This window comes from Tupaia chinensis, unplaced genomic scaffold (genome assembly GCF_000334495.1).
Source record: "Tupaia chinensis unplaced genomic scaffold, TupChi_1.0 Scaffold143740_1, whole genome shotgun sequence".
In the NCBI taxonomy this organism is placed as follows: domain Eukaryota; kingdom Metazoa; phylum Chordata; class Mammalia; order Scandentia; family Tupaiidae; genus Tupaia; species Tupaia belangeri.
In genome coordinates this window covers 80,823-103,873 of record NW_006203589.1, presented here as the reverse complement: position 1 = coordinate 103,873, position 23,051 = coordinate 80,823, and positions in this window count along the sequence as shown.

The window sequence follows — 23,051 nt, the reverse complement described above, 5'->3', positions numbered from 1 at the left end:
GGGAAAGACTGGTGGAGAGGCAGCAGAGGGCTGTCCTCCAGGAGCTCATAGATTACCTAGAAAGACTGTTGGTCACTCACTCAACCCCAGAAAAGTGAAGCTTCTCAGGTTCCATAGTGCACCCCTCTATCCATTTATTAGACAAGGATGATAGGAACTTAGTGCTAGCACCCTGGGTGCCTTGGTGCAGGGGTGTAGAGAGGGGAAGAGAAGGGTGGGCCCCATGATGAGCTGCTCGAAATGATCTATGTCATTTGTCAATCATTTCTCTGGACTTAGTATATGTCCCCAGACTTACTCTCCTTCCACCTACGACCAGGGAGGTATTAGGGCAGCCATGAGCCACATGCTAGGACATCTTAGTCTTGGCTTCAGACATTTCTTTAAGGCAGCCAATCAGGGATCTCCTAGGAGATTCCTGTGGCCCTTATGCTTACACCATGTGCCCTAATCTGCAATGGGTACACTTGAAACCCTCATTTCACTAATATCCTTCACCTTACACAGCCCAGGTCTGTATACTGGAGACCAGCTCAAAGGACAGCTGAGGACTGAATGAAACAATGCAGAAGGAATTGAACTGAGAAAAATGGAATGATCCCCTCCTAGGCACTCAGGCAAAAGCTGATTTTTTAGAAAGCAGAGCATTTGCCGCTTCATCTCCTCTTTGCTGAGTATCCCATGAACTGCCGAAGGTGAGCATCTCCTTGGCTTGTTTCTGCTTTTCTCTCCTTTGAACTCAGAGGTAAAATTTCTCCCAGGATCTCAGCCACTTTCTCTCTCTCCCATCTCTTCTTTCTGACATCAAAATCAGTCTCTGCCTTTCATATGCACACAAGGAGGGGGTGGGACTCAGCTAATGAATGTTTGAGAAGTCCTTTGAGATCTCGGATGAAAGGCACCTTATAAAATACAATTAAAAATAATAGGGGTAATTACTAGCTGGGCCAGTCCTTGTAGGATAATTAGAGTTTTCCTCTGGCAGGTTCTGATTTCACGCAGAAATACATGAGTTGAAAATGCAAAATTGATTTGAGATTTCGGAGCCACTGGTATGCTCCCCCCTTTCCAGGATCATGTACCTGAGTCTCTTCTCAAATCTGAGGAGCATCTGAGCAGGCCAGAAATGAAAAGGGTATGTCCGCTCCCCTTGGAAGAAGCCACTGATGCCCAGAGAGGTGGTGTGAGGGGCTCAAATCTGCACAGCAAGTGTGGCTGTGGTCACAGCTCTGGAGGCCTCATCTCCAGATGCCCCAGTTCCGGGGCTCCTGTCCACCACTTCTAATCAGCAATGCACCTCATCTAATCTCTGCACACTAGTGACCTTCTACTGCACAGCTGAGTATGGGACTATACATCACACAAAGTTGAATTCAATCCCAGCGCTAACATGCACAAAAGCCAGTAGCCGATGAGTAAACTCAGTGTCTTCATGTGTAAAATGAGACTATCTGCTCGTAGGGTTGTGGTGAAAAGCCAAAGAGCAATACGCTTGCTATGGAGCACGTGTCCACTCAGGTTCTAGGTCGATCTACAGTTCTTGCTGTATACAGCTATGTGCAGTCTGCATTATCAAGGTAGCTTTATGGGTTGGCACCTACTATGTGCTAAGCACTGTGCGAAACTCCCCAGTACTCTATCTCATTTAATTGTCACCATGTCCCCTTAAGGTCAGCCACATGAAACTGAGGTGCTGGTGGGATCACTAACTTGTCCACAGTCTGAGGTTCTGGTAGGTTTGCTAGCTTGTCAGCATGTCCAAGAGGAGGCAGGACTTGAACCAGTGCTCTTGGCCACTTCGTGGCACTGCCTTCCCATGTGAAAAGCTGTACACCTTGTTGTAACCACAATGGAGCCTGCAAAGGATCTTCTACTGTGATACAGGAGAGGAGTAATAGAGGAAGACAGGGAATTATAGTCTAAGATAATCTATCACAGCCTTTTTGCCTTCATGTTATGAAAATTAAACTCTTCTCTCTATGTAAGATTTTATTATTCTGAGTGGCTGCATTGATGACAGAAGTTAAATGATGTCCCCTGAGAAGGGCAGCCAGTACCTGAATTTAGAATGAAGACATCTGGATGCAGGTCTTGGATCTGCTCCTTAGAAACCATGTGTCTTTGTTCGAGAGCCTTTGTCTCCCTGTCTCTGGCACTCTCATGTCCCTTCCTCTCAGGGATGACACTCCTGACCTTACCCCTCATGTGTGGGCTTCAGAGGCTTACACGGGAGTGACTGGAGCTTGGTGCAACTTCATCAGTTGCAACATATGTAAGTCATTACTGTTATCAGTCGTTACTTCTAAGATTTCTAGTATGAAAAATGAAGTGGTCTGTGGACTTTAGGGACAAAGGCTCAGCACACTTGGCAGGCCAGGGACAAATCACATGATTTGTTTTCAAAAGACATTCAAGAGCATTCAGGGCTCTGAGCCCAGACTATTGGGTTGGAAGAGGGCGTTTTAGGGGACCAGCCCTTTGAAATTCAATTGCAAATCACAATGGGTTCCAATTATTTCAGGGTGTCAATTTGTTTTTCCCAGCTGAGAACCAAGATCAGAACTGATATGTCACATTCTCTACCTCCGTGTATGACAGGCCATGGGTGAGGGAGGCAAGGAGGGAAGAAATGAATCCAAGAGTTGTTCATCATCCCATGATGATTTTCTATCAACCGAGGCTTTTCCACATACCCCCTACAACTGGATTGTATAGGCATGTATTCCTTGGGACTACTCTGCTCAGAATGATGACTGAGTTATCCCCGCTAGGGCCAACCGAGAGAATGGTAGTGGCTGTGACAATCAGAGCCACTCTCTGCCAGACCCGTCACACAACGATTTCTTTGGGCCTTCTGAAGAGATGGTCATCCAACACCTTCCCCAGTGGGCACTCATACCCTCACATTGTGAGACACTTGCTCAAAATTGTTCCAGATCTCCAGCTACCATTGATCTCGAAGTAATTCTTACCCACAGCTCAAGGGTCTGCCCTCTGGAGCCACAAGGTCATGCATAGCCCATTCTGTCCCCACCGGTAACGTGTCAACCCAGAGACAGCCCTTCCCAAGACTAAATCCCTTATGTTAGATGGATACATTGGTACCACTGAAAATGCATAACTTTAGCATTGGAAAGGCTTGAGTTCAAATCCCATTAGCGGTGTGATTCATTAACTGTGTAATTTACTTGTGAAATTTGCTGAACTTTTCTGAACCTTAGTGTACTTATCTTTAAAACAAATGCCTTCCTGGGTTGTTGTATGGATCTAACAAATAGAAAGTGTTTACACATAGCATTCAACAAACAATGGGTTTTATATGAAACTAGTTATTCCTTTTTTAAAACATTGACTGAGTGCTTACTTTGTGTCAGGTGTTTTACAACAGAATAGAGGAGGAAAAAGAGAATGGGCCTTGGTGTCATAAAAAATTGCATTCTAATCCAAATCAACCCCACAACCTTGGCCACTGATTGACTAAACTTCCCTGAGCCTCACTTGTCTCATCTCTGTGCAGGGATGTTGTACAGTTTAAATGAGATGATGCCCATAGAGCAAAAAGCCCAATGGTTCAGTGTGAGCACTCAAAAAGTTGCCATCATACTGGGAGATGCTGAAGATATAATGAAGTTAATGCAAGACGAAGCTCAAGAACAACAAAATATTTTAAGTGGAATTTAAAGTACTCTTATTGTTTTAAAGAATTATTTTTTTTGAGTTAATGCAAGACGAAGCTCAAGAACAACAAAATATTTTAAGTGGAATTTAAAGTACTCTTATTGTTTTAAAGAATTATTTTATTTGGCTAATTATTTCTTTATTTCAATTTGACTAGAGAGGGACAGAGCAAGAAGGAAAGAAAGAGAGAAAGCGAGAAAGCAAGCCACCAGGTCCGGGACTCGAACCATGGTTGGCCATGTGGGAATCCAGCGCCCTCAACCACCATGCCACCTGCCGGCTCCAAAATACTCTTATTTATAAATTTCATTGTTCCTAACACTGGATTCTGGACTGTTTCCTTTGGCTTACTTTCTGGGAAAAAAGACTCTGGAGTATAGAGAAACAAGGTCCTGTCCCTTTAGCTTCATTGAGTTGTGAAACCTTTGGGTGTGTTTTACATAAGGATGAAAACTGCACCCATCAGACAGGCACACACCTGGCCAGAAAAGAGCCTCATCATGTCTCTAGTTCTTAGGAAGTGTCTTTAATTAATTATACTAAGGTGTGAATGGTTACTAACTAGCTGGTGGTTTCCAGAGGGAAAGCTCTCAGCCTGAGATTCCACATTTATCATGAAATGATGCAGAGGAGTCCTGAAACGATGCCTATAAAACATGAAAACGTTGGGGGTAAAATCTTTGACAATATCCTTTTCAGTTGATAGAAGAGGCTTCAAAGAAGAGAAACCTATGGCCGGGAGTATGTGTGAAGAAACTGTCATGCACACAGGGGCTCTGTGCTATTCTGCTGCTAGGACTGTTACAGATTGCCAGGAATGGAGGGCAGTTGTGCAGCACTAAACCTGTTTCCATGCAGGGTCAAGAGTCAAACTGGAGACCTCTCTGCATAAAGCCAGGATCAGGAAGAGCTATAACGTGAAGTAAAAAGGGTGACCAATGAAAAGCAAGCAAAACAAAAACAAGACAAAAATCTTGCACAATACAAGTGAGCAGCAGAGAAAATGATCTGTTCAGCCTTGATTTGGGGTTATTGGGGAAAAACCCTGAGTTTCAGGGCTACTATCTGAGCATTTGCATGGATAAAAAGTCTTAAATGACACTCACTTAAGGGTGCTCTTAAAATCCCCAAGATGACCAGGTCAATTTAAAGTGGATCCTAAAATAAATAAAAAAAAAAAGTGGGCTCTGATAAAGTATCAGAATGTCCTGGTGCCTGACATAAGCAATGAATTCCTGCAGGAATGCACTCTCAACCCAGGCCATGTATAATTTCATAGGATTATAAAAACTGGGAGGTCAGAATCAAAATCACAACACATACAAGGAAACAGATCACCATGAGTGAGTGGCAGCAGAACCAGTAAACTAGAGAACCAGGCCCACAAAGACTTCAGATACTGGGAAATACAGACAATGAGATAATTGTTTAAGACGTAGAAGAGAGAATAAAAAATGAGTGAAGAACAGGAAGACTATAAAATGACCAGGCAGATCTGAAAAATAATCTAAATGCTTAGTAATGATGAATAAGCACCCCTAGCTTCCTGTAGTAAGGCCAATACATTTTCTTTTAGGAAAAAAAAATGTCCACCTCAACTAACAGCATGCTTTTCGGCCCAGTGAGTTGTGCCATTCAACACAACCTATCTGTGCCTGTTCTGTGCCAGCAGAAGGAAACAGCATCACAAATATTCTTCCAGAATCATCCCTCTTCCTGATCTGGGCCTTTTCGTGCTACTTCTTCTGTTCTGGGACACCCTGGCTTTCTCCCCTAGATCCCAGAGCCCAATTAATCCTCCTCACTTCGGTGACACATTCAGATACTCCTCAGGTCTTCTCTCCACTTTACACAAATCCCTATTTCATTCGGGTTCCTCTAGGTCAAGTTGAGGGTCTCAGACCAGGCCTTGTTGGAGTGGCTGTGATCAGGACACATGCTGCCACCCTCACTTGCATGCCTGTGTGCAGAGCACCTTTGACATCACCCTCACAAACAGAGGAGGCAGCTTACAGAGTACAGCTACTCAGCTAGAAACGGGCAGAGCCGGGACTCCAATAGGTCTCACGCCAACGTCTTCTAATGCAACCCAGTGCTCTTTCCAGTATTTCACGGCTGCTCCATGGGAGCAAAGACGGTAACCAAGCAGCACTTTCTCTTCTTCCACTGTTAAATCTTATCAGCTTTTGAATTTGAATGGAATCTGCTTGGTTGGACATCTTTGGGTCATTGGCCAAATGTGGTCTTATGACAAAGGAAATATTCATTTATGCCTGTATGCCTGAAGACTACTAACTAAAGTCAATGGAGACATAAACAGGGTTCTTCTGGACAAAAGTCAGCCTAAATGTAGCACAGGAGGAAGAGGAGTGGGAGGGAAATGGGGTCCCTATGAGTCTCTCCTTTCCCTGTCCCAGGGGAATATCTTAGAGTCCTACAAGAAAAAAAAAAGTTTTTTAAAACTCTCAAAACAAACATTGAAAATGCCATAAAACATGACAATATGTGTATCCAGCTAGATAAAGTGTGAAATTTGCGTCAGAGCTTTGTTCCTTTTACTCCCTGGGAGTTTCAACAGAAATTATAAAGGAAACTGGTGCGCGCCCCCTTGTGGCAAGGTCTAGCATTGCAGGGCCACTCTAGCCCACCCCTGCACTACAGAGCTGCTCCGTGAGACAGACAAGGTGCTCCCCCACAACAGAGGTTACTCTCTAGTGCAGGCTGGGGGTTGAGGGGATGTTACAAAAACTAAATGAAAAGGGTCCTTCAGATCCTGAAAGGAAAGAACATAAAACAGAGTAATGTTTTAAAGTGCCTGAGTGGAGGAGGGTCTGGATCAGGGTACAAGGAAGCCTAGCTATGGAGGAAGTGATGGCTGAGCTGAACCCCAGCTGACAAGAAGACTCACACTAACCACCATGTTAATCATTGTTTCCCCTGGGTTTATTTAATAAAATGTCACCAACCACGTGACGATCAGGGATCAACATCGCAGGCAGGACAAAGGCCTCAAGGGAGGATTGAGCTCAGGGTGAGAAGCCGGCATGGCAGGTGACAGAAGCAATGGAAAGTATTCCAGTAAATAAGGGCTGAGGGTAGGGGGTCCCAATTCCACCTCTAGGAATTAGGTGGGAAAATGAGGTCTGTTTTACACTTCGGAATCCCTGTACCCCCTCACCCAGCCAGCTGGCTCTGAGAGCCCATCCACATCCTCATTGCCACAGACACCTTGAGTCCAACCTCCCGTGCTCTCCTACAGCCGCTTCCTAAAGGTTTTCTTGTCCCTTGCAAGGCAGTCTCCCCTCGGCAGAACAGTGACTGTTTAACGGAACGCAGTGTTTCAAACATGCTCAGAACCTTTCGACGGCTTCGCACTTGGACCAGACCCCTCTCAGGCTCTACTCTTTCTTCCCCGGCTCTGCTCTGGCCAGAGGAGACGTGAAGCTCTTTCCTGCCTCAGTGCTTAGTACTGCGGCTCCCTGTACCAGGACATGCTCTTCTCCTGGTCCTTGACAAGTCTGATGCCTCTTCATCCTCCAGGGCTCAGCTTAACCTTCCCAGAGAATTTTTTCCTGGCCATCCTGTCCAAAGAAGCCCCCAGGGGACTCTCGGTCATGTCATCATACTGATTTTCTTCACGGCAGCTCTCCTAGCATGTCATTATGTCATTTACTTGCCATGTTCTTGCTTTTGTCATTTTCCACACTGTGTTTGACACCCAGGAGGCGGGGACTATAGCCCTCCTATTCACCACTGGCTCCTCAGCGCCTGGCAGAGCTCCTGGCGTCCGTGTGATATTTGCGGGACAGGAGTTGGAGGCCCACGTTCCTTCCAGGAATGAGCTAGCCCAGTAGCTCTCAAGTTTCATTCAAAACCTCTTTCCAAATGGAACCACAGGCAGAACCTAAGAATGAAGTGAGACATAGCCCTGCCCTCCTGGTTCTTTCCCTGCGTCACTGAGAGCCCTCACTGAGCCAAGGATGCCATTGGCTATTGAAAAACACCTGCAAAGTGTGTGTGTGGGGGGGTGAGTGGTCATGAACCGCATGCTCCTCGGCCCGGTGATCTCTGGCTGCGCCCGTCCTGATCTGTAGGCAGTATGGAAAATGGCACCACAAATCGTCCTGTGCACTTTAGGGAGGTGGCTAGAGTGCAACGGACTGGAGGAAAATGTCATCAGGAAATGTATTTGGGAACGTGATGATTCACGCCTAGGGTGTGTGCGAACTCTCTGGGGACACAGAGCCGTGGGTGGCAGTGCAACGTGGGCTCAGGCACGTTTGGGAGAATTCCTGGAGACACTGTGGGTCCTGGGGAGGGAGCACAGACCAGCCCCTTCCCCGCCACCATTTTCCTTCTCCGGAACATTCTCACACCTGGCAGCACAGGCCAGCAGGCACAACGGAGGGCAAGCCAGCAGGTGCCTGGCATGCAGGTGTCCCGGGAAAGTTCCCAGGTGCTCTGACCTCTCTCGTGCCCATTTCACATGTTCTCAGCTCCCCTTTCCCTCACTGCCTCCAGGACCAGCTGTGAGCCAGCGCAGCCGGAAGGCTGTACCCTGTACCTCTTCCTTTCTGATGCCCATCAGCCGTGCGATCTCTCAGTATAGCCCCCTGGAAAGGCTGATGATAATGACACCCACGTCATGTGACCGAGGTAAAGCGTATACGAGTTAATGAACGTAGACGGGCCTGGCACCAAGGCAGTGCAAAGGATGGACACTGTCATCTACCCGGGGCGAGGCGTCCCAGCTCAGAGCTGGCTAAGTTGGAGCCTGACTTGCGTGGATGGGAGCTTCCGTTCTCGGGCCAGTGGGATGAGGCTGGGACAAAGAGGACCTGTATGAAAGGATCTCAATTCCCCCAGCACCTCGGAGAGAAGGTATTCTTGCTCTCTCCTTTTCAGAGACAAGAGAGCCAAGGTTTAGGGAAGCTACAGGAGGTGTCTGAGGTCACGAAGTCAGGAGTGCCTGGCCCTGGGCTCCAGCTAAGTCCGGGGAGCTTGGGCTGGTCACTGCGGCCGCCCTGTGAGGCTGCAGAGGCAGGAAAGGGACGGGCATGTCCCTCTTCTTACCGGGAGCCTCCCAGGGCGGTGCAGAGAGGAAGGCGGGCCAGCATGGCTGGCCTGACCCACCGCCGGGTAGCTGGCTCTGGGAGTGCGCGGTGGGAGGGGCCCCGGGTCTCCTCCCCAGAAGTAGGGCCTGGGACCACCTGCCGCAGGGAGTGAGCTAAACTGAGCCCAAGTCTGCGCCTGGACCTCCGCCCTCCGCCCCACCCCTCCACGGTCAGGTTGTCAGGTTCGTACACACCCAGCCCACTCCCGGCAGCCACGCCCGCTGCCTCGCGCGCCCCACCTTGGCCAAACCAGACTGGCAAGCCTCACCAGGTGGCAGCCGGGCCTGGAGGAACTTGCGGGTGTGGGGGTGACGTGGAGGTCACTGGGGCTCCCTGAAGTCTGGGAGCCTGGAGAGAAGCTGCTGTCTGCAGAGACCAGGAAACCTGCTCTCGGTCTTCACCTCCCCAAGGATCGTCCTCGCGAGAGTTGAGGATGTCTCCAGCCCAGCTTCACTCCAGGGGTCCCCTCTAAGAGGGACGCAGGGGCAGAAGCGGAACCTGGGGCTCCCCGGTTGCACGGCCCCTGGCTGACAGTGGCGGCTGTGAGCTGAGTGACTCTGGGCCCTGCTGCCCTTGGAGATGGGGATTTCAGGACCAAGCTTCAAGGCCTGCTGAAGCTCAGGGAGAGTAGGGTAAAAAGGTGACACTGCGGCTTGGAAATCACACCTGGTGTGTGTGCATGGGTGCTCAAAGTCCCGGGAGGAGAATCAGGGCGGGACTGCAACATGGCCATCCCGACCTAGAGAGTGAGCGCTCCCTTTCCCTCTCTGTCTCTACAGGGACCACATGTGCCCTATCACAGAAGCATTTTAAAAAGATGAAGCAGAGATGAAGCTGAGAGCCCCGGCCGGACGTCATCAGCTTTGGGCACATGCTAAGCATTTGCTAGTTAGGGCTCCTTCATTATAAAAAATTGGCTGCAGGGCTCCTGGGCTCACTGGAGAGAGGGACACAGAGAAAGGGAAAGTGGGAAAGCACCCCCTAGGGGGTGGCCCTGCTGCAACCTGTTGTCTGCAGTCTTCTCTCTGGATTTGGGCACACCTGGCATGACTTTTGAGCCGCCCCTCCAAGGTTGGCCATGCGGGATCCAGCTGCCTTAACCGCCTGTCCTGGCTGGCCCTAGTGCTCCTTGAACACCTCACAACGACCGTGTCACTGGTTAGCAAGCTGAGGACTACTGAGGTCACACAACTTAACTGGGTAAGATTAAGTTAGTAATCCTAACCAGGTACGTAGATTGCAAGCGCAGAATTCCAGCGGCTGATTTCACCGACATTGCCCCACACTGGCAGGAACTTGCGTACTCACGCCATCTACAAATGCCGGGGCTGCGGAAATAACACGATCTCCATCACTGTTCTTCAGGTTCCGGTAGGTGGTGTGGATAGAGACCGCCTTCCAGTTCACGCATTCTTCCCGGACTCATTCACTCCCCCTCTCTCGTTTCCTCTCTCTCCCCTTTCCTCCCACGTGCGCGGGCGCGCACACGCACGCGTGCATACACACCACGCCTTTTCTTGAGACTTTTCCAATGACGTCACTACTGGCCGCAGAAGGGGTCCACGGTCCCAGCAATGATCGTTGGCTGCCACCTAGCGGCACAATGTGGTAATGTCGCATTTGTTTTCTATTTTCCATCCTCACCCCCTCTTTTAAATTACATTTTTGTCCTAGGGAGTGAGCGCTTTTTGGAGAGAGAAAGAGAAGGGGAAAGTGAGAAATCACTCTCCAGGGGGTTGGCCACTCTGTAATCCCTTCTCCTCCATTCTCCTCTCTGGATTTTAGCCATGCGCGCACAGGTGCCCCGAGTGTTTTTCAAGCCGCCAAGTCTAGATTCAGACAGCTCATTTCACCATGTGGGAGCCAGCGCCTTAACCACCGCCACTACTAGCCTTCTATGTCCTCCTAAACTGGGATATACAAGAACCAGTAGTCAAAACGTTAAAAGCTTGTGGTGGCTTCTATCTCAGAGTCTCTTTTAAAAATCCCTCATTCAGATAGATGATAGTAACAAGATATTGATTGGTGAATCTTTCAGTGGGGGCTCTAAGTTTACCTTGACAATGAAATAGGATAACCACAACTCACTGAGCGTCGAGGAATGAGGCATCGTACCAGCTGCTCTACGTTGGTTTATTTACGTGTTAATTAAACGACCCTTTGAGGCGTATATTATTACCTGTTTCACGGACTTTAGCATTGGGATTCACAGAGATTACATGACTTCATTAATGACAGTTAATATGCAGGAGCCACAGGATTCAATATCTTAGTTTGTGCAGCGTGTAGAAGTTTACCAAGAGGGTGAATAGGTGGCTTGGTGGTTAAGGGCACAGGACTCTCATATGGCCGACAGCAGTTCAAGTACCGGACCTGGTGGCTTTCTCTCTCGCTCTCGCTCTGTCCTTCTCTGGTCAAATTTAAATAAATAAATTAAGTAAGTAAGTAAGTTAAATAAAATAATTATTTTTTAAAAATTATCAAATGGTCCTCTCAACAGCCTTGGAGAGCTACAGGAAGATGTTAGTCCTATTTTAGAAATGAAGAATATATAGGGGTCAGCAGGTGGCATGGTGGTTGGAGTGCTGGACTCCCACATGGCTGACTCGAGACCTGGACCTGGCGACTTCTCTCACTTTCCCTCTCTCTCTCTTTCTCTCTCTCTCTAGTGACTATAGCAAATTAAAATAATAATAATAATAATAAATAATTCTTTAAAAATAAAGAAATGAAGAATGCAGACCCAGGAAGTTAAACAACTTCTTGAAAGTTACACAGTGGGTATTCCAACAGAAAGGATTGAAATCTATGTCGGATACGGAGCATCAGTTACTGAAAGTGTGACCTCAGGGAAGTCATCTTACTATTTGATCTTGGTGACCAGCTAACCAGCAAACCACCATGCTAACCATCGTTGCCCCTAGGTTTATTTAGTGAAAAGTTCCTCCTTTAGTGCTATCGTATGCCAAAGTTTGGTATTTGAGTGGGTATGTTTCTGGGTTCTGTTTTCTAATCTATTGGTCAGTCTGTCTGTCTGTAACATAAGATCTTTTTTTTTTTTTTTTGGAGAGGTTTTTGCTATAGGGCGTGTGCACTCGCCAGACAGAGAGAGACAGAGAGACAGAAAGCGAGAAATCACCCCCTAGGGGGGATGGCCACGCCGCAATCCCTTCTCCTCCGTTCTCTTCTCGGGATCTTGGGCACGCATGCACATGCACCCAGTGTGAGTTTTAAGCCACCAGGTCCAGGATGCGAACCGCGGTCGACTACATGGGAGTCAAGCAACATAGCCATTACGCTAACTGCTGGTCCCCAACATAAGATCTTAACCCTATAGCTTCATAATAAATTGCAGGTCTTTCTCATACTTCTTTTTCAGAATTGTATTATGTTGACTCGGTGTTTCTTTTTAAATTAAAAAATATTAAAACTTTAATTGCCAGAGGGTGCATGTGCTCTTCAGAAAGAGAGGGGAGAGAGAGAGAGAGAGAAAGCAACTTCACCAGTGGGGACGTGGTCACCTTTCAACCATTTTTCTTCCATTTCTCCTTTCCGTCAGGATTTTGGGCATGTACACACATGCACCCAGGTTACACATTAGCTCAAACATGGGCAAAAATCCACTTTACTATCATATTCAAGCACCTGGAGATGGGATTTTGAACCGTAATTGGCCATGTGGGATTCAGCTCCCTTAACCGCTGAGCTATGGGGCTGGCCCACCACAGTTTTATAAAAATCTTACTCAGACCTTTATTGGAGTTGCAATGAAAATATAATAGAAAAATTGGGAATAATTTGTATCTTTACAATGTTAAATTTTCTTATCCATAAACATGTAGTACTTATCTACTTAGGTGTTCTTTAATGTTATATGGGTTTTTTTTTTAAAGAATTAGCTATTTAACTTTATTTATCTATTCACTTATTTTTTAATTTGACCAGAAAGAAACACACACACATACACACACACACACACACACACACACACACACACACACACACACACACACCGAAAGTGAGAAAGCAAGCCACCGGGTCTGGGACTCAAACCATAGCTGGCCATGTGGAACTGTCCAACACCTTAACCACCATGCCACCTGCTGCTTCCCATGTTATACAGGTTTTTTTTTAAGGAATCATTTTATTTAACTTTATTTATTTTAATTTGACCAGAGAAAGACAGAATGAGAGAGAGAGAGGGAAAGTAAGAAAGCAAGACACCAGGTCTGGAACTCAACCTGCAGCCAGCCATGTGGGAGCCCAGCACCCTTAACTACCAAGCCACCTGCTGGCTCATGGTATAGAGTTTTTTAAAAAGTTTCTTTGTGTACAGTTGTACAAATAGTTTTCAGAAAGTTCATCCAAATATGTATTATGAAAAAACTATGCATGGATAGCAAATTTTTTTGAACCAAATTAACTTGTACTTTAATTCCATTTTTCCACAAAATGGATTTGGATTTAGATTCTTTTAAATTTATTGTGAGTACTTTATTGATATACTCTCTCTCTCTCTTTCTCTCTCTCTCTCTTTTGGAGAGGTTTTTGCTATAGGGTGTGCACACTTGCAAGAAAGACAGACAGACAGAAAGCGAGAAATCACCCCCTGGGGGGAATGGCCATGCCGCGCAATCCCTTCTCCTCCATTCTCCTGTCGGGATCTTGGGCATGCACACGCGCCCAGCGTGAGTTTAAGCCACCAGGTCCAGGACACGAACCTCAGTCGACTACATGGGAGTCCAGCGACATAGCCATTATGCCAGCTGCTAGTCCCAATATAGTGTCTCTTTTTAAATTAGGTTTTAGATATTTTTTCCAATATAGAAAATGTAATGAACATTTTCTCATTCTTTATTTTCTAAGGTGCCAGAGAGTGCATGCACTTGCCAGAGAGAGACAGAGAGAAAAGAGAGAGAAAGTGAGGAAGCATCCCCCAGCACAGGGAAGGGAGTGGCCAAAAGGAATTGAATGCTGCTGACAATCTTTAGTGAGCTTGGAAATGGATCTCCACTCTCGAGCTTTCAGATGGTGTGCCAGACCCAGCAAACACCTTGACTGAAGCCTTGTAAGAGACCCTGAAGCTGAAGTCAGCTAGGCCATGCAGCCTTCTGACCCAAAGAAACCAAACTAGATCGAGATATTTACGAACATCAGACTTAACGACATCCTTTGCTCATAAACCTCTGGTTGGGACAGATATCCCAGACCCAACTCCAATGATCCATTCCTCTTAAGTCAACAGGGCTACTGAGACCTACTCTCTCCAATGCATTCCTGTTCCACTCTTTATCCTTTGTCTACACATCCCTGCTGAAGAAGCAGGTGCACACTGCCTTCATTCTGCATGCTGTTTCCATGACAGGTCCTAGAACATAGTAGGCATTCTGTTTTTAACTCACATAGAGCTGGATGCTCCTCTTGGGCCTGAGAATGATGCCAGGGACATACTTGACACCAAGACTCCAGCTGTAGCTACAGCAGAAACTCTCCAGAGACCTGCAACCCCCTTCCCCTCTTATCCCTCCCTTAGCCCTCAGATCTTCCTGTCTTATATCTTCCTTAGCCCTCAGATGCCTCTGGCCAGCCAGACACAGCTCTTGGGAGAAGAACTGGAGCCTTAATGAGGGTCGGCAGACATAATCCCCTCTACCTCCTGGAGGTGGTGTGAAGACCTGGAACTGGGGAACTAGAGACAGACATGACATACAGCATCAAGGACAGAAAGAAGCAGAAAGAGAGTCATGCAGAGATGGACAAAGGAGGTCAAAGACAGCAAAAAGCACAGAGAAAACCAGAAACAGGCCCAGAGAGAGGCAGAGACACAAAGAGAACACCGTCAGGTGGGAAATGGTTAAGGAATAGAGACCTCACCTTGACGATGACAGAAAGAGGCTCCTTGGTCATGCGCCCATCCCTGTCATTCAAAGCAGCAGTTTGCCTTTCAAAATTGACCAGTCTGAGAGCCAGTCACGGGGCTTCCTGTGGTCACAGCCTCAGAGTGTGCCCAGTATCTTCTTGAAATTGTGTTTCCTTTTCTGTAAAAGGTGGGATAATCAGTGCAGTTCCTACCCAAGCAGTATCACCCAATGAGAGAGTCAAAAGGAGGGCTTTTAGGTAAGAGGGAAGATACCCAACAGGAGGGAGGAGCCTGGAGTTACCTGTCCCATTCTGCACCTGATGGATATGTCTGAGTCTGTTTTCCCATCAGTAATGCGGTTGCTAAGATCCCCTCCACCTATGAGGTCTGGACAGCTGAGAGCTTTGGAGAGAAGGTGATGGGCTGAGAGCAATATGGGTAAGCCCAATGCTGGGAGCTTCGTGGAATGAAAGAGCACATGACAAACTGGTCACATGAATTTTATGGCTGACAGCTTGCTGGCCCTTAATTAGATATAATTATATTAAACAGGAAAAGTCAACTGGGATTTCACTCAATTAAACAGAGCCTTATTAAAACTACACATATATGTTGACCCACAGTGTGAGTTCAGCAGACACTGGGATTTTTGTCTGTCATGTTCACTGCTTATTCTCAGGGTCTAATACAGTGCCCAGTGCAAAGCAGGCTCTCAATAAATGTTTGGTGAATGAACTTATGTGATATCTATAGGAAAATGAAACTCCAACTAGGAAAATACAGCATTGTTTATCCCAACTTCTTTATTACTAGAATCTCTCCAGGTTAACATCTCATGTTCTCTGATAGCAGATCTGAATGGCTGACAGATGGGAAGACACAGGGAATTAAGGAGTAGCTAGAGAAAGAAGCATGTTCTCCCAGGCAAATCAACCCAACTATAGGCCTGCCTGACCACACATTTACAGGGAGCCCTAAAACCCTTGTCCCCATGGTCCCCTGAAATTCTGAGGGACTTTTTCCAAGCAAAAACAATGGAAAATGGAATTCAAGTACAGCTTTATTTTGGTGCAAAATTCTTTGAAATTCATGCCGTTTTTACACAATACACATTTTCCATAAACTTTCTGAAGACTTATAACAGTTAGTGTTTAATTTGTCGAGGAAAAACAGGATCAAGATAAAATACTGGAGCACAACAGGTTGGGAGAAAGGTAAGAGGTTAAAGCTTTTTAAGATCTTACTGTTGTTCACAAGGACAGATTTCTGGGGACGATTGTAGGGTCTGTCTCCTACACCAAAGTTGAAGAAAATACTGTCTCAGAATTCCCCTCCAACAACCCACACTCCCTGTATAAGTACCCCCAGATTTTCTGGAAAATAAAAGGGCAGAATCTTGTGTATTCATCATCACTGTGTCTTCATTACCTGGAACTGTGCTCCGTGAATAGTGTTCCATGAATGAATAAGTGAGCGAGTTTATTTATTTATTTAAAAACTTTATTCCTGCCTCAGGTCTATTCATACACACAGCATGGGAGGACACCAGCCCACATAGGGAGCAGCCGGGGGTCAGTCCTTCCGTCCTCGTACTGGCAAAGGCCTCTACTACAGAGCATTCGTGGTGACCTAGACACCTTTGGGAGCCTGCGGTGGCGCCAGAACTGAAGACGGAGCTGGGCCTTGGTTTTGGTCTTTGTCTGAGTTTCGGCCTTGTTGGCCTTTGGCCGAGAGAGCCTGAGGCCCTTGGCAATACGGGGGCAAGCACATTTCTCGAGCGTAGGGTGGGCAATGTAGGCAAGATGACTGAGCTTGCAGCTGCTGCTCTTCGGGACACCCTTCTGAACCTCCTTGGGCTTTACGAGGGCCTTGATGGCACTGGTGCACTCATGGCCTTGGCGTTGTTGGCCTGCATCTTCTTCAGACCCCTCCTGTTGTGCTTCTAGGCAAAGCGCATTTCCTCAGGAACTTGGGGTCCACCCATTGAGAATCATATCTTTGTGATCGAGGTTTCTTGATGCCATTTCTATGCCATTTTCGGGACTGGTTGTGTATGGTGTGGTTCTTGGACTTGGCCATGTCTGCACCGAAACCTACGGCCACCGAGGAGCCTGGGGCCAGAAGAGTGAACTTATTTTTCTGATTTAAACGCTTCATAGTTACTTGTAATTCTCTTAAGGCTATAGAATAGTCACAAGAGAGAATGTCATAGGAGGTAAGGCTGAAAATATTGGTTGACTCTAGACCTAAAAATAACAAAGCTAGCAATTATGATATAGGAGTAAGTGAGACAATCTGTGGTGTGCTCAGTGTCCTATTTTATTTTTTTGTAGGAGACTAAATATATCTAGCTGTTAACATCGATAAATCAAAATTATAAATGTAGTTTGACTATGCAAAGTTCTTTACTTATAAAAGAATAAAAATAGAAACTGTGCATTAGCTGCTATTGGTGAAAGATTAGGACAGAGTTTACATTTCATTTTATACACCTCGGTGTGATTTGAAATAAAACTAAGGTGTATGCTTTACTTCTGTGATTAAATTTATTTTGAGGATATTTTATTTTTCCATTGATTTTAAAATTTACAGTTAATCATTGTACATCTTTACAGTGTACAACATGGTCCATTCCAGATGCGTATGGTGCATATTAATTGAGTCAATGACATTACCGTATATATTATCATCAACAGGAGATTAGGTGAGCCAGACCATTCAGGGGCTTAATGCCAAGCAGAAGAGAGAAGACTGTGCTTCACTGTGAAAGCCCACTTTGCTCAGGTGGTCTGCTTCCTGCACAGGCTCATGATCGGTAACATAGATCCAAGATGGCAATCCCTTGCCATGATGAACTGAATAAAGTAGGCTGGGGAGAGGCTAAGATAAGTGACTGGAAACAGGCAAACGCTGGTAAACATCTCCTGAGGTTTCTTATCTCTCACTCGCTGGTGCCTCCAATTCAGGAACTCACGGAGATGTCTGATGTTGAGCTTCTCTGTTGCCCTGGCACAGAATCACATGGTATTTGGTAAAACCTTCTTATCTCTGGTCAACTCAGGCATTCTTTCCTGTTGATTCTAAGTCTTTTGGAGATAAAGACTTGTGCTTTTAACCAATTACTAAGCTAAGAATTTCTACACCCACCTATAATCTGTAATCCCCCACTTACAGATGTCCCGTCTATTTGGGGTAGGTCAATATAAAGGTTCCATCTGTTGATTTATAATTTTGCTTTTGTCTTCTGCCCTCAGAACTGAACAAAAGAATCAATGCATCTAAGAACCCCAAAATACTTTCTGGGCATTGTTCATTCATATTCACACTTAGAATGAATAGTTTTAATGATTTCTACACAGTGTGGTTATTTCCATTGATATGACAAAAACCTGTGGATGGTGAGTGGTGGGAATAAGGGTATGACTGGACAACAGAAGATTCCCATGTCCGTGTATCACACTTCAGAGAGCTCAGGCTGTAGAGTCAGTGAGGACTGGGTTTAAATCCCGGTCCCAGAAATCTCTGCCTTTGATAATTACTCAGTCTCCACAGGCCTCTGTTTCCCACCTCTAGAACACAGAAACAGTATTTCCTACAGAGCAGGATGATCCGAGTAACAGTGAGCACACAATGGGCACTCAAGTCTCACTTGTGTTCCCAGGACACCAATGAAGGGTTTCTGAGCATGAATCCAACCATACTAGCCTGGAGGACAGAACCCACACCAATGAATGGAAGAGGCCAGGGGATTCCTCCACTTGGTGAATTGGACACCCTGATCCTAGGCTCGCTGACCATCATCATTGCCCTTGGTGGGCTGGCAGGAAACAGGGTTGTGCTCTGGCTCTCAGGCTTCTGCATATGCAGGAACTCTTCTCCTCTACATCATTAGTGCTGGCTTCCGCTTCCCTTGCAGCTATATCACACATTCCCTGCTGGAACTCATCAGACCCTTCCATTCCATCTCTGTTTCTACCACAAGCTTCCTGGATACTGTGACGATCTCTTCCTACATCTGTGCCATTAGCACTGGGTGCTGTCTGTCCATCCCGTACCTGTCTGGTACTGCTGCAAACTCAGACACCTGTCAACTACCATATACTCATGGTCTGGGCCTTGTTCCTTTTGTTGAGCATTCTAAACAGGTTTTCTAGACTTTCTATTTGGGAATAGTGACTATCATTTGTGTCAGGCATTTGATTTAATAACATCTGCATGGGTCATTTTAAATTTAAAGTTCTCTTTGAACCCAGCCTGGCTCTCTAGAAAATGCATGATTTATGTGACTCCCAGCAAATGTCACTATAAGGCTTCATCCCATCTCTCTATGAGCTTTGCCAACTGAGCCCAGAACTCTTCCTAGTTTTGATGAATCCCACATTTAGTAGAAGGCTGAAAGCAATATAGGAGAAAGTACAAATTTCTTTAATAGGTACACTTGATAGGGACAAAAGGAAGATTACTTTCTGACAAGTTCATTGTGTCTCTTTTATACAATTTCAGTCTCAGTAAAATTAAAAGAATTAATTTTTTAAAGATTTTTGTCATAGGGCACATGAGCTCACTGGAGAGACAGAAAGAGACATTGACAGGGAAAGTGAGAAATCAACCCCTGAGGGGATAACCATGCCACAATCCCTTCTTCTCTACTCTCCTCTTGGGATTTTTAACATGCATGCACATGTACCCAGCATGAGTTTCAAGTCATGGGATCAGGACTCAAACCATGGTTAACCATGTGGAAGTCCAGCATCTTAACCACCATGAACCTGCTGGCCCCCAAATAATTAAATTTTAATTCAACTCCAAAAGGGCAGTCTTTTTCATTTTGGCAGACCTTAGAATACCTCTCAAGCTAAATAAATATTTATTGACTAGAACCAATCACTGTGATGCAGTGGTAATGCAAGTTCTCTCCAAGGCTGGAAGACTGGCTTTGGGAGGAATTAGCTTGACAACCGACTGGGTTTGGGTACAGGTGCCCAGAGTACTGAAGAAGAATCAAAGCTGATGGGATTTTGTTAGGGTGCTTTCTCTCTCTCGCACATGTGGTCTGTTAAAAAAAAAAAAAGTGTATTGATTGAATGACTTATTTAATGAGTATGAACTTGAACTTTTTAAAAGAGGTTTTTGCCTTAGGGCACGTGTGCTCATTGGAGAGAGAGAAAAAGTGCAAGATAAAGTGAAAAATCATCTCCTGGAAGGGCAGCTATGCCACATCTCTTTTCCTCCATTCTTCTCTCAGGGTCTTTCACATGCATGCACATGCACCAGGCATGATTTTCAAGCTACTGGGCCTGGGACTCAGATGGCAGTCACCCATGTGGGAGTCCAGGAACATAACTGCTAAGCCATCTGCTGTCCCAAAATTGATGAATTATTAAGTCAAGCATGTGCTAAATTTTTATTTACTAGATTTGATTGTCCATCTTTAAGTTTATTTTTTCATCATTTTCAACTCTGAAAGCAGGAAGTCAAATTTCATAATCATATCAATCAATGTTGAAACATATTTAAGGCTTGATATAGTCTGTCTTCCTGTAGTTTTCTTTCACATGCTCCCTATTAGAATCCTTTTTGCATCTCTTTCCATTCCTTCACTTTTGTGTTCACCCTGATTCTCTTTCTCTGGAGTCCCTCTAATCGCTCATGCAAGATTGCCAGTGGGTCTCACTAGATTCTATATTCTTTGATAACAGAATGTATTGCAGATTTATGTTTCATTCCAAAGAGCTCACAGACAAGCACTTCTATAGGCCACCAGCTTATCTGAGACACTTGTTGAATTCTATGTTAAGGCCTCCAGACCTCCACAGATCTTGAATTCTACAAACCTGAAAACTTACCACCACATACATGCCTCTGGTTTCTGTTGCTTAAATATTCTGAAGCAGATAGTGGAATGGCAGCCTTAATGGCATGTTGAGGTCATCTTATGATGAAAAGTGGAGCCTTGAAGATTTTAGAAATGTCCTTGGGACCAGCAGTTAGTGTAATAGCTATGTCGCTGGACTCCTATGTAGTCGACCGCGGTTCGAGTCCCGGACCCAGTGGCTTAAAATTCACGACAGACCCGTGTGTGTGCATGTCCAAGATCCCGAGAGGAGAATGGAGGAGAAGGGATTGTGGCGTGGCCATCCCCCCTGGGGGGTGATTTCTCACTTTCTGTCTCTCTGTCTCTGTCTGTCTGGTAAGTGCACACACCCTCTTTAAAAAAAAAAAGATTTTAGAAATGCCCTTAGGACTTTTTCTTCACCATCTTGACAAGTATCACCTAGATCCCTTCTACCCTGCTAATCTCTTTAGTAACTAGTTGATGGCACTACACATTTAATTTTATGTACTAGAAGTGCATTTTTATTTTTTACTAGAAGGCCAGGTTATACATTTTCAAAAATGTTCTCCTCTTCCCTTTTTATTATAAGTTCTATCTTTAAGTCATTTTTTTTTTACCTTTTCATTTTACCATATGCTGCTAATAACACCCATGCAGCTTCTTCTTCTATATCTTGCTTTTAAACTTTACTTGCCAGATCTTCATCATTTTCCATTTTGGCATTCTACAAAAGCTTATGGCATGAACATGATGCAATCAAATGCTTTACAATGGCATAACAAAGATGACCTTTTCTCCAATTTCCAAGACATGTTCCTAATTCTCCTCTGAAATCTTCTGAGGATGGCCTTTGCTGTCCATGTTTCTATCAGTATTCCAGTCAACATTTAACTAATCTCTAAAAAGTTTCAGTTCACTTGTTTATATTACAGTTAATCACATATATCTTTACAGTGTATATAATTTATTTTTCCAGCATAATTACCATGCATATCTATCAAGACAAAGACATTACTATACACATCAGCAGCAGCAAATAGTTTGGTATTTTTTTGTCAGTTAAGTGTACATTTTCTTCTTTTTCTTCCTCTGTTCCCCTCCCTCCTTCCCTCCATTATCCACTCCCGTACTACCCCTACCCTTACTATGTCTAGTATCTACTGTTGTTCTCCCTGCTACTATATCTTCCAAACTTTCAGTTTCTGCCATAAAGTGAAGATAACTGGTATATATTGAGTAGGGATATACAAAATCTGTCTTTTATAGTCTGACTTGCTAACTTCACATTTGTCCCCTTTGTATTAAATTTCAGGGTTTCATTGTTTTTTTTTAATGACTGATTAGCATTCCACAGAGTACATATGCCACATTTTTTCAATCCAATCATCTATTTTTTTGACATTTGGGTTGATCCCATCTCCTAACGATTATAAATAATTGCAATTAACTTGTATGTATGAGTGTTTTTCAGCTGAGGGTTTTTCTATCCTTTGGGTAAATACCTGAAAGTGGAATTACTATGTTGTATGGTAGTTCTATTTGTAGGTTTCTAAGGAATCTCCATATTGTTCTCCAAAGTAATTGTACTAATTTATATTCCCACCAACAATGTAGGAGAGTTCCCTTTTCACCACATCCTCATCAACACTTATCATTATTTATTTTTTTAATTTTAGCCATTCTGACTGGGGGTAGGTAGTATCTCATTGTGGTTTTGATTTGCATTTTCCTTATGATAAGAGATGTCAAGGATATTTTCAAATGCTTTTGGGCAATTCATATATCTTCTTCAGAGAATTGTCTGTTTAGCTCATTTTCCCATCTTTTAATTGGATTTTTTATTTTAAAGAGAGGTTTTTGCTATAGGGCGCATGCACTGGCTGGAAAGACAAAGAGAGACAGACAGAAAGTGAGATATCATCCCCTGGGGGGATGGCCAAGCCACAATCCCTTCTCCTCCATTCTCTTCTTGGGATCTTTGGCACACACATACACGTGCCTGACATTAGTTTAAGCCACTGAGTCTGCTGGTCTTGAACTGTGATTGATTATGTGGAAGTCCAGCAACATAGCCATTATATCATCTGCTGGTCTTGGACTGATTGTTTTTTTGTGAGTAAGCTGCTTGAGTTCCCTGTATATTATTATTATCAGTCCTTTATCTGAGGTATAATTTGCAAATATATTTTCCCACTCTGAGGGCTGTCTTCTTTTTTAAAATTTTTTATTATCATCATAATCTTCTTTATATTACATTGGATTACATGTAACTTTACAGTGTATTACAATGCTTTTTCAAAAGGGAATGCCATGCATGTCAGTCAATACAGAGACATTAATCTCCCCGCTTCAACATTCAGTATCTTTTCTATGTTTTCCCCAATCATTATTATTATTATTCTAATTATCTTTTTAAAACAGTCAATCTCTATTTCTCATTTTGCTTATAAAAAGACTTTGCCCATCATGAAGTACTTCTCAGACCAATCTAGTTGAGAATACTATACATGTCATCATCAACAGGTAATAAGCCATATCTGTTTCTCACTAACGTCCTGCCTCT